A 12,083-nucleotide genomic window follows, 5' to 3' on the forward strand; every position below is an offset into this window, starting at 1 on the left:
AAACGCGGAGCCGTTGCCGATACCATTGCCCCCTTCTTACACCAGACATTGTTTTGTGTGTGCTGAATTTAGACCACTATAACCCCCTTCCCTGTCAGAGGGCCCAGCAATCCGGGGTGAAGGCTTTAAGTTAACAGGCATCTATTCATTTTTCTTATTCTGCAACGTCGGTCTTTGCTCCAAGAACTGTCCTCCTACAGCTGCTGCCATGGTGATGAAATTAAGTACCAAATCTTTACTTTTGGTAAACCATTTTATTTGCGTTTTTTTTTTTTTTTCTTTTTTTAGAGATGGAAAGGTATTAGCATCTAATTTTTTTCTCCAGCACTAATGGAGGTAAGTGCTTATTTTTCCAAACAAGCTAACCTTTCCTCCCAGAACTTGCCTTGTCATTTTTCTTCAGCACTTTGTTAGTTTCCTTTCATGTTTTACGTAAAGGATTTTGTGTATAATGAATATACTCTCATTACCTGACCCATTACTGAGGCATATCAGTATTATTCTAAAGGTTGATGTATAAAGCAAAAAAATGTGGCTGCTGACGCGTGGAACTGTCAATTTCTACCTAAGCTTCATTATTAAATTATTGGGTCTCTCTTTTTTTATTGTTGTGATATCTTTATCTGAGGAAAAGAACAAACTGGACTCAGATTTGCTAAACTCAAAATCTATCATGGATATTTATTGTATGTACCCATATATTTTTTTTTTTTCACCCAAATTATATTCACCCTTCTCATATAGCACACTGAAATTAAATTGGTCATATTTTGGCATCCCTTAAAGGGACACTGGAGGGAGTTATTTTTGTAATTTTGTACAAATTAATTTTAGTTAATTAGTTTAATTTTGTATTACTAGTATCGGATTAAGAATACGTTATCATTATTATTGTCTTATTTATATAGTGCCAACCATTTACGCAGCCCTTCTTACAGTACATATGTTCAAGGGGTATGACAAGACGGGAATTGACAGACTAAGACAAACCGATACATTAGGTGGAGAGAGCCCTGCTCGCAAGCTTACAATCTTGAGGGAATACATATTTTAAAACCATTTTAGTTTTTCAGCCAGCATTCTTATTAGCCATTTGTATGTGTTCTGGCTGTGTTATCTAGTAGACCAAACACCCTGACTCTTTATTATTCTGCCTGTGCTAAAGAACCCAGCCAGTCATTACTGTTTATAACACTATAAGGAAAACCTCCCCATATGATGTCCTTTTTTTTTTTTTTAAGTCAACTTCTACTACATTGTTATACTACTAAATGGTTATTATATAATTTCAGTTTGGAAATATAAGTAAGCATTAAATGGAATGCTTTCATCATTATCAGCGACCAATTTATGGCTTGTTATATACATGTACAAAGTTACACTAAGTTGTCTCACTAAGGTCAGAGACTTCCATCACATAAAGAAATACTGTAGATGGACACTTTTGCAAGCAGATAACACAAGTCTTTCTTCTCAGGCACATATTTCTCAGCTCATCTCAAAGAACATGTAGTTCTGTAATGGAAAGATGCAAAAATATGTTCATTTTTGTTTATGCAAATTTTTCCATCTGCTTTGTAGTTCCCACCTGCAGATTAGCACATTTTTCTATTTATAGGACTTGGATCTGGTGTTTTCTTATTATAGAACACAAGATTGTGTACATCATATAAATGTATACAAAAAAACATAATACTGTTTGCGCTTCTCACCCTAATAAAGTTGGCAATAAATATAATATAAATGAGAGGTTTTGGTTATATGAATTGGCCAAAGCATAATTAAGCTCACCCGCCACGTCAAGGCACACTCTCAATAGGATGAGAACCTACTCTCACCTCCTACATAGTGGGCACACAAAGTGGTTTATACTGCTACCAAAACCTTATTAATGTGTTGGGGGAGGTGCAATTAAACCTCCTCCCATTTAACTCCTGGACAGCAAGCTGCAACCAGACTGATGAGGAGCCAACAACCTCAAATATGTGCAAACAGGGAAAAGAAAAAATGTTGGTGCGCTAAGCTAGTCTCAGGCTCAAATAATACAAATGTATAATATGAGGCCTACCAAACAGTGTGAGCATGCTGCAAATAGTGTGTTGGCTGTACAATGTATACAAAAAACAAAATACTGTCTGCGCTTCTCACCCTAATAAAGTTGGCAACAAATATATAAACATAATATAAATTTGTTAGGTTTTGGTTATATGAATTGGCCAAAGCATAATTAAGCTAATAATTGCACCTCCCCCAACACATTAATCTGGTTTTGGTAGCGGTATAAACTGCTTTGTGTGCCCACTATGTAGGAGGTGAGAGTAGATTCTCACCCTATTGAGATTATAAGCTTAATTATGCTTTGGCCAATTCATATAACCAAAAGCTCTCATTTATATTATGTTTATATATTTGTTGCCAACTTTATTAGGGTGAGAAGCGCAGACAGTATTTTGTTTTTTGTATACATCATATAAATGTATTTATCGCTCACAGTACCGAGGTATTTATGAAATTAGTTCTGTTAAGTTATTAATGGTGTTGAAGCCCAGATTTTTTTAGGGAAAGGCTCAAGATCAGTTAATTAGAGGGAATTTTATAACTCAGCTTGACAGACAGGAACAAACCTGTATCAGCATGAGCAATCTTTGCAAGCTGTGTAATGTTCGTGAGATGAAGGGGGTGTACTTATTAATCCATAAATTTACCATAACATAACTCTCGGATTAACTAAAACAAAATAATGTATGGCAAGGGGTGGAGTTTAATTCCCCAAATATTTCTTGTTACAAGACTGAACTCTGTGCAACACATGGGAAGCCCACGATGCCTGTGTCGCTATGAGATTTCAACAACTTGCATTTCTATTGTGCTCTCTTGGGTCTTGGGAAGACTGGCATCCTGGTGGTTTTTCCCTATAAGAAGTGCCTAGATATACTTTTAGATCTGCCACTGAGTATCCAGATATGGAGACAATCATATTATGGTTATTGTCTTTGCAACTTAGTCCTTAGTACATAGACCTCATTAAGTGTGGTTGAATCTGGCTGTGGATTTGTGTTCCGGACCTTTTAGGGGTTTAGCAAGCACAAAATAGTGCCCAAATAAAGTGATAAGATCAGTATTACCCAACAGCACCCAAACAGCTCGAAAGCCCTGATGTTTAAGGGTTACTTGTGTAAGTTACTTACCAGTAAAAATGTAGCAGCCAGAAGAAGAGCCTTTTCTGGTGGAGTGAGTGAGACCAAGACTGAAAACAAGAGAACACAGCTAATTTCAGCTGAGTATTATGACAAAAAGACCACCTGTTTCACTCTTCAGGATATTTCTCTATTTTATATCCTAGATGTTAACTGTGATCATGTGCGGCGCTGTAGATGCCTCCAAACACAAATTCTTTCTGTTAGATGACTATTTTGGGATATGTGTTCCTTGTGTTACCAAACCGGTGCTCTTCCCACAAATATAGTAAAAATGCAAATAAGGCAGGCAAGAAGTTATGTCATGAAGCAAATTATGAAAGTGGATGCAGTTAAATTGAGAACAACAAATACTTCATTAAGCTATGTTTGTAAAATATGTGCAATCTGACTCAAAAATGGCCTTCAATAAGAAAACTAACCTAAAGGTTACTGTTGCAAAACGTTATCTCACCTTAAGTGCATTGGACCAATCACCAATTTACTAAAAACAATACACTGACCAATAGAAACATATGACATTGGTACAACGTAAGCATGGTGTAATCTGCAATAAGTGGGACCTCCTAGATGTAGCGCAGACATAAATAATGTAGTAATGATGCAAGTGATTGCAAATACAAAATATTACCAAAACACATGTAAACATCTCAAGCTAATAAGACCTGTTTCCACCAGGTATGATAATCTGATATTGAATTTGATCTTCTCCTGCATCCTTATCTCTTGCTTTTATACTTTTATATTCTCTTATGCGACTAAACTCCCAACCACTCTCATCGTTCCTCCAATGGCTTGCATCTCTACCATTATCGCCTTTTCCCACTTTCTTATTCAGAATTTTACACATGCTATATCATGTAAGTAATAATTCATCACTAGCTTAAAGTGTTTTTAGACTACTGCTTTTACATTGGCTAAATGTACTTAATTTTGACATAAGCTTTTTTCACTTGCATTATTGCATATAACCTTCATGTACATATATTGAAGCGAGGGAAATTGAGAGAGAGTGAAGCAAAGAATACTTGAATAAAGACTTACAGTCTAGGCCAAAAAACTCATGGTCCATGTTATAATCTTCATTAAACCCTGGCCAACGTTTCCAAATGATTGCAATATTTTGTCCATCTAGTGATGTTACCTGCAAAAGCTAGGACATTTGAGAAACCTGCAATATAAGTCAAAGTGCTGTATAAAATGCATGAAATTGGGAAGAAATATTGACACTTCTATTGTATGACATTTAAAGTGACTTCAACGTGTTGGGCCAGTACAAGAATCTAATTTTTTTCTCTGAATTCAACACAGAACATACAACATACAAACTAAAGTGGAAATTAAAAACGATTTCTTAAAACTGTTACCTGAATCCTGAGTATGGAGACCCGTTAAATATGCCAAGATTATTTCGTTTTTATGTTCTGCATGATATGTTACGATTTATGAAAACTGGGCCCTTCTATTAGTGCAACATGCATTTCTGTTGGAACTCAGGACCTGTTTCTTGCCTACTACCTGGAACTCTTGATCAGAGTGACAGCGAGTTGCACTCCATGACCCTTGTATCTTCATCAACCGTCTTCCTTCTGAGCTGTGCACTGTAAGATATGGACTGAACAAGCTCCACCTGGAGAAGCAGGATGGAGAAAGAGAGATCACAATATCAAATGCCATAACCCCATGCAACAAGCTTTTTTTTAACAGCTTAATAAATTATTTTTCTCTTATATGCACTGTTCATAATGAAGAAAAATATAACTTAATCCACAGTGTTACAATAAGTACATAGGCACCTGTATAGGATGATGTATCTTCATCTTATTTAACATAAGTGATTATGGATCATATATCCTATATATAATAAAGACCTAAATTTGAGCAATGGCCGTAATCTTATCACCATAGCAACCAATGAAATTTTTCTTGTCATTGAATGATTCCATTGGTTGTTATGGTAATAAGACCACTTTGCAGCACAATCACTTTTTATACAAATCCTCTATGTGTCTTGTCTGTTAACTAGCATTACACAGTGACTTGTTATTACCTCTGTTGCACTGAACCAATGAGACTGTTGTGATGGGAGAAGACTTTGATGGACATTAGGCAACAACCCATGCAGCACACATCCATTCTATATGGTCTGCAAAACCTCAGTACTTCCGCTCTGCTCTGGTCACATAGGTGAAGACAGCAGGAGCGAGCCGGTCCACACAGGTGAAGGCACAAACAACTGGTATCTAATTTAAAGGAGGGGAATACAGGCCATCAAAAACTGACCCAGACAATATCCATCAACATACTCATGAAATGGGCTGTATTAAGTAGCTGGAAAGAAAGCTAATGTAAATAATTAAATAGAAATAGAGATAATAAAAGCGATGCATTTTATCACATTAAAGAATCAAGGCCAATAGTTATCTGCTTCATATGGGTGATGAATGGGTGCTATTGTGTGTACAATGCACACAAAGTGGTGAAAAGTATAAGAAGGTTATATAATATAAACTTCAGGGGAGAGATGAAGAAGACAAAACTATCCCGGGTCTAAACAGACGTACATTTGTTTTTCACATTGAAATTAAATTGCTTTACAGAATGGCCTTTTCACTTTACAAAAGATTTTTATAATTTAACTACAGATAAAGGCTCATTTACCTTCGGTAGCCACAAGTAGTTGCTTGGCTGCATGAGTGGATATGATGTAGAATCTCTCTGGGTGGCAGCTCAGACCTAAAATAGAAACGGATTCCTCATAGACTCAGAAGATGTTAGTTAAATCCAACTCACTCAGAAATGAAGAGATATATAATACTAATTTCTACATGGAGCATATACATCAAATACATTTGTAATTTGTATATTTGTATTTCAAGACTGTAGAATGAAACAAGATATAAACTGATGGCTAAAGTCAGAATCACGATTCTTCCTTCCCAACAACCTTGTTTACTGTTATCTATCGAGTCCCCCGTAACCGTAACCTCTGCAGGGATGCAATTATTTTCATTTAGTTTAATTGTTGCTGAATTTTTGAAGGATTATTGGGTTTGTGGATTTAGCTGATTGACAATAAAAAATACTATGTAGTCCTAGTGAGTTTTCCAAATATATTCTGAAACGTTACCATAGTAGGCAAGCGGGATTTGCTTAAAGTAAGCCAGATCTGTTCATAATTTGTTCAGGGTCTAGTATGAGTTTTCATCGAGTTTATATCGAGTATTTGATTTTGAAGGCAAGTTTCAACTGAGAACCAAGTGAGTTTTTCAGTAAAGACCAGAATGAGTAACATTAACATAGCTTTACTATTTATCAATATTTTTAAGCAATAAACACAATTCTGGAAAAAAGGTGGTAAGAGGGAAATACGCAAGAAAAAATTAAATAAATAAGAAGCATAAATTAGAGGATTATATTGAGGCTGTTGTTGGGGGGCCATTGTGAATTCATCATTTTAAACGTTCAGTGTATTTGGGGTGAAATTGGCGTACTGTATTCTCCCGTGGTCTCTAGTTGTATAGTTGGTATTGATACTGGTGTTTGGAGATAACAGAGATGATGTTTGTAAAGCAATTTAAATCAGCTTCTTATCACCGAAACAGAAGATTAACTCAATGGTAGGGTTGCCACCGATCAAAGACCTCATATGACAGCTAATGCCTTAAATTTTTTATGGTGGCCCACTTGCTAAAGCATGAAAGGGTTCTCCAGAATATCGTATATATTGGAACATTTACCCCCTCAAGTTAACTGCTGTTCTTTCCATTTAACATACTTAATGCTGACTCAGCGAGTGTTTTGGGAGGGCCTAAAGAGTGAAAAAACTTGGGACTACTGAGCACCTGTTCAACTGCAGCTCTGAAGCTTCAGTCTTTCATGAAAGTGAGAGATTTTTTGTAAGCTTAAAGAATGCATATTAAAGTACTTACAAGGTGCATATTAATTCTGCACTGACCACAAAGTGCTAAGTGTTATAAGTGGATATTGAGCTAATAATACTCTACAAAGAAGTGCAATACAGTAGATCAAAACACACTCATCACTTAGTTATAGCCTCTAACATAACTAAATATATTCTAATTAATCGCTTTCATGTATATTTTGTTTTGGAGATTTAGTTAAAAGGCAAAGAACCATACTACCTCATGGATTATGAGTTTCTCATTGTGGCATGACCAGTATTATTTAACCATTTTCCTGTACTAAGGTTCTTTTACTAGTTCTTACCCACTCCTTGGAAGGCTAGGCAATCAGCAATATCAGTTAAGATATCTTCCCCCACTGGAATACATGTAATATGTTTTTTTACACATATATTACATCTATTAATTATTTTAGTGTGTATGTAACTGTAAAATGTAGAATTAAGGGATGGTGACAGTCCTACTCCCACAGAAATATTTAATATGTGGTCAAAGAATTGTAGTATTTGTCCACTAGGGTGCAGTCATGAGCCACTTATTTTTGGTAGAACCTGTTCTCTTATGTATGTATTGTTGAAATTATGACAATGTTCTTGGTTTCATTGTATGCACCCTGGGCCCTGATTTTACAACCCAGTAAATTGATCTAGTATTCACACATGAATTACTGGGCTGGAAAGACATGCATAAGTTACATGAAGTGGATTTTCATAATTTCCCCTAATACTTTTCGGTGCACACAAATGGCTGTAAAAATTATCCTTCTCAGCAAGATTACTACATGGAATGAAATCCAAGGAACATAACAATGTAAGTAATAATGAGTAGTAATCTAAAGGGTACTTCACACTATATATAAGGGCTAACCTATAAGGAGCATTAAAAAAAAAACAGCCCAACGTGTGTTTCGCCAATGGCTTCTTAAGGGTCTGAACCAGAGGGAGAAAAGGTCTGCAGTATTTAAGGCTTGAAGAACCTTAATCAGGTTGTCTGATTGATTGTTAATTGTGAAACAAGGGTCTGTATGTTGCAGCCAATGGAATCTGCATGGATACCATTGTAAGCTCGTTTCAGATGCCATCCTCACCTCTTGTTTCAGTAAGTCGAAATTGTTATTTACTTCTTGATATGCCCTTACCTGGGAACTTTATGGCTCCAGCACGCTGCGGGCAGGAAGTCCCACTGACGTTGCGGAGGGTCCCGCTGATGTAGCAGGTGTTTCTGCTGATATCATTGGGTGTTTCCGCTGATGTCACGGGACACGCCGCTGTTTAAGGGGGAAGTGGGTCATGTCTGAACGCCCGGAGTTTTCCGGTGGAGACGCAGAGAATCTGTGCTTCTCCCAGAGTCTCCGGGCAAAATCTGTAGAGTTCCCAGGAATGGTTATGTCCTGTTTACCCATTGTACAGTGCTGTGGAATATGATGGCGCTATATAAAACAATAAATAATAATAATTCTGAAACCAAATGACAAAGAGACCTGCTCAACTATGATGTAGTTTATCCAAGCCTTATAAACTGCAAACCTTTTAACTCACACAATTTAAATACAGATATACATAGCCCCCCTCACATGCTACACACATTATCTCTTGTATAAAAGCAAGCCCACTCACATTCACCATCACACATTTGATTTTAAACAGTCACATAGACAGAATCCATGGAAAAATTAGTAGTGTGGTGATCAGTGTGTGACTGACCTAATATACTCAGTAAATACTACTTACCAGTCCACACATTTCACAAACTGCTCACTGCTTCCAGCTTAACTCTCATGCACCATTCAGAACACTTACTGCATCTTGAACACTTTTTATTCCTGGACATAACATTGACCTGGATAAATCCAGGAGAGGGCTTTGCTTACACAGGGACAAGTGAGAGGATGCACAGTGGGAGCTGCAATGGTAATGCACATCCATGGACCGGTCAGAGGAAATCAGATGAGCAAAGTGGGGCAGTGGGCCAACTACTAAGGACAGTGCCCCAAAATCAGAACTGTTCTGCAAAAACAGGGAAGAGTTGGGAAGTACCGTATATGTGCATGCTAAAAAAGAAGTGTTCCCTACTGATTTTAAGAAGAGTGCTTACCTGTCACTGACTGACTTTTTTCAGGAGAAAGAATGCATATTAAAATACTTAAAAATATACATTGTTTGAAGATCCTGTCTGGGACAGTGGAGTATCCTTGGAAGCCACATCACATTATATCATATGATGATTAAATGCAAAAACAAAATCCATATTTTTTTGTTTTTACTTTCTAATTTCTCTATATGACATTCTGCACTAGTTATAGAATAATTTAGAAAGTGTGTCCCCTTGTTTTAAAAGCCACCTGACAAGATCAATGTTTTTGTTTGAAGAGGCTTGGACAAATTAGTTGACTGACTGAAAAGACTACAATACAGTCCACTTTTTATTCTTAGGTAATCATATGCATCCAAGTTTTAGATTTAGTCTTTACCAATTAGCAATCCCAATGTTAAGACCACTTTGCACCAGAATCACTTCTTATACACAACCCCCAACTGTTATACAAAGTGTCTTACCTTGTGGATTGGCTTTGGAGGTTATGCAGAACTGCTGAGCACCATCCAAGATCTGTAAACTGGAAAAGATTGGTTCATCTAACTCTTCGACAGCTGTTAACATTCTAGATAACTTAAATTCAGGCTCTTTAAGTCTTCCATGAAAACCTTTACCAGAGGAGGAGGTTGCAACCGTTACATGATCACATACTTCTCTCACATTACTTGTGTTACTGGGTGTTTGATCCTTGTGTTTTTCATATGTTTCTTCTGTATTTTGTTGAAAAATATAATTGTTGTCTTCTTGAGATATCTCTACAGGCAGAACCTCCAGACACCTGCAGACCGTCTTCTTTTCTGTAGGAACTCTAGAGAGACTTTCAATATGTTTCTCTCTCCTAAGGTATCCGAAAGGAGATGGTTGTGAGCTAGTCACTGACATCTTAAAAGTGAAATGGTTTAAAGTAATGTTTTTAGGAATAATCTAAATATACCAGCAGTAAAAATGTACTACACTCTGGTCTAATGCTAAAGTGCTTGCCTTCCACGCTTCTCGTCTTCTTCTTGTCTACCCCACCTGCTGGTGTTGCCATCTCAACCAACCGGATACTCTTTATAATGCATCTCTGCAGGGACAATTTTCCCCTGTCATGACAAGAGATGAAGTCAACATGAAAGTAGAGACAACAGAATTCTTGGAGGGATTACAGGAAATAAAATGGGAAGGCCATGGACATTCTTAACTCACAGCAACTATCTGCCAGACACACTATTTCAACAGCAGATTATCCCACGACACAATGCAGTCAATTTTATTGTGTTAGTATGGCCCAATTATATATAAGAGTATGTGTTTTTATGGTGGCCTCACTCTCCAGTATCTTTAATTCAGATTATTAAGTGTCCAGTTCTGGTCTATAAAAACCACCATGTGTCCCTACTTAGCCTCAGTTCAGATGAGGGGAATGGTATGTTTAAGTGTTAAATAGGAAGATAGCAAGAGTGGGTAGAAGTGATCACTAGAGCCGGTTGTGGTTGACACGGTGATGAATTGAACCAAATTACATCAGTCAGCTCATTTCATCTGATGCTATCCTCTGAAACCAAGGACAATGGCCTTATTGAGTTCATGTCAGAAGCAGTTCTGGGAAATGGGCTGTTTATTTGATGCCACAATTTCTACTCTGAACTCCAATAGCATAAAATAAAAAGGAGCCCAATGCAGTATTTACTTTGACTAAGACACGGGACAGAGCAAGGCTGTGTTTACCAGATGACAACATGACAGGTTGAAAAGTTTACTCAAGGATCAGTGTCTTACTGGAAATGGGGAAGAATACAATTTCTTGTAGTTTGTTTGTGTGTGATGTAAAAAAAGTGTCACTATGACAACAGTAATGCAATTGCAGCATAATTAGCATCTGCACATATGTATAAATAATTTAATTACCAGCTCTACCAAAACAAACAAAGTTACCCAATTATTCTTCATAGTTTTAAGATTATTATATGGGTTTAATCCAGTTGTATGGTAATTCTGGAGTGGTTTTCACTGTGGGAATAATAAAGTAAATGTTATACCTCTTTTTTTTATCCTGATATATAAATCCTAGTTAGATGCTGCTATGCATATAACATGAGCACTGAAGCAACACTTAGGGGATTATTCACCAAAATCACAGTTATTTATATGTCATATATTTTGTGTCTCATATATGTAACAAACCCTTTTAGCTGATGGCGCAGCTCCTAAGCAATGTTCAGGAACGCCAATTTGAAACAAACTATGTTCTTTATTTGTAAGTATGCAAATGATAAAAACCAAATGATAAAATAAAATCCTTGCTCCTAATTGAAGCCCTCTCTGGCTATACTTTGCTGGCCCAGACTGAGCAGCCTAACTACTGACTTCACTTCCCTGCCAGACCCAGCTAAGACAGACTATGGAACACTCCCCACCCCAGACAGATCCAAGCAGGTTTGCCATACTTGGCTCCGGGATCTTCTTCAGGGCCTCTCCTTAACCTGAGAGCACGTGGGAACTTCCTCTTCACACAACAGTTCTCTGATTAGTACCTGTTAGTATCTGATGCAGGGTTTATCAAAATTCTGGACTAGATCCTGCAAACCCAGCTTGGGCATTTAGTCTGCTACAATACTGGAATTGGAGCATGGGCCCACCCTGCTCTCCAAATGCTCCACTCCAGGGACCAATACATATAATTTGAACATGATCTGTGCATAAAAACACAACAAAACACCTCCCTAGGACTGTACAGCATCACAGCGGTAAACTGGAAGGGATTTTAGGCAAGGTTTGCTGCATGTTCAACCAAGTTTCAAATAGACCTGTTCCAATTATTGTACCCCTTTTAATAAATCAATAATTGGCGGGATCACTGTGGCTCTCAAAGAAGAAACTTTGT

The sequence above is a fragment of the Sceloporus occidentalis genome, unplaced genomic scaffold (assembly GCF_023333645.1).
Source record: "Sceloporus occidentalis isolate IW3139 unplaced genomic scaffold, rSceOcc1.0.p SCAF_19, whole genome shotgun sequence".
In the NCBI taxonomy this organism is placed as follows: Eukaryota; Metazoa; Chordata; class Lepidosauria; order Squamata; family Phrynosomatidae; genus Sceloporus; species Sceloporus occidentalis.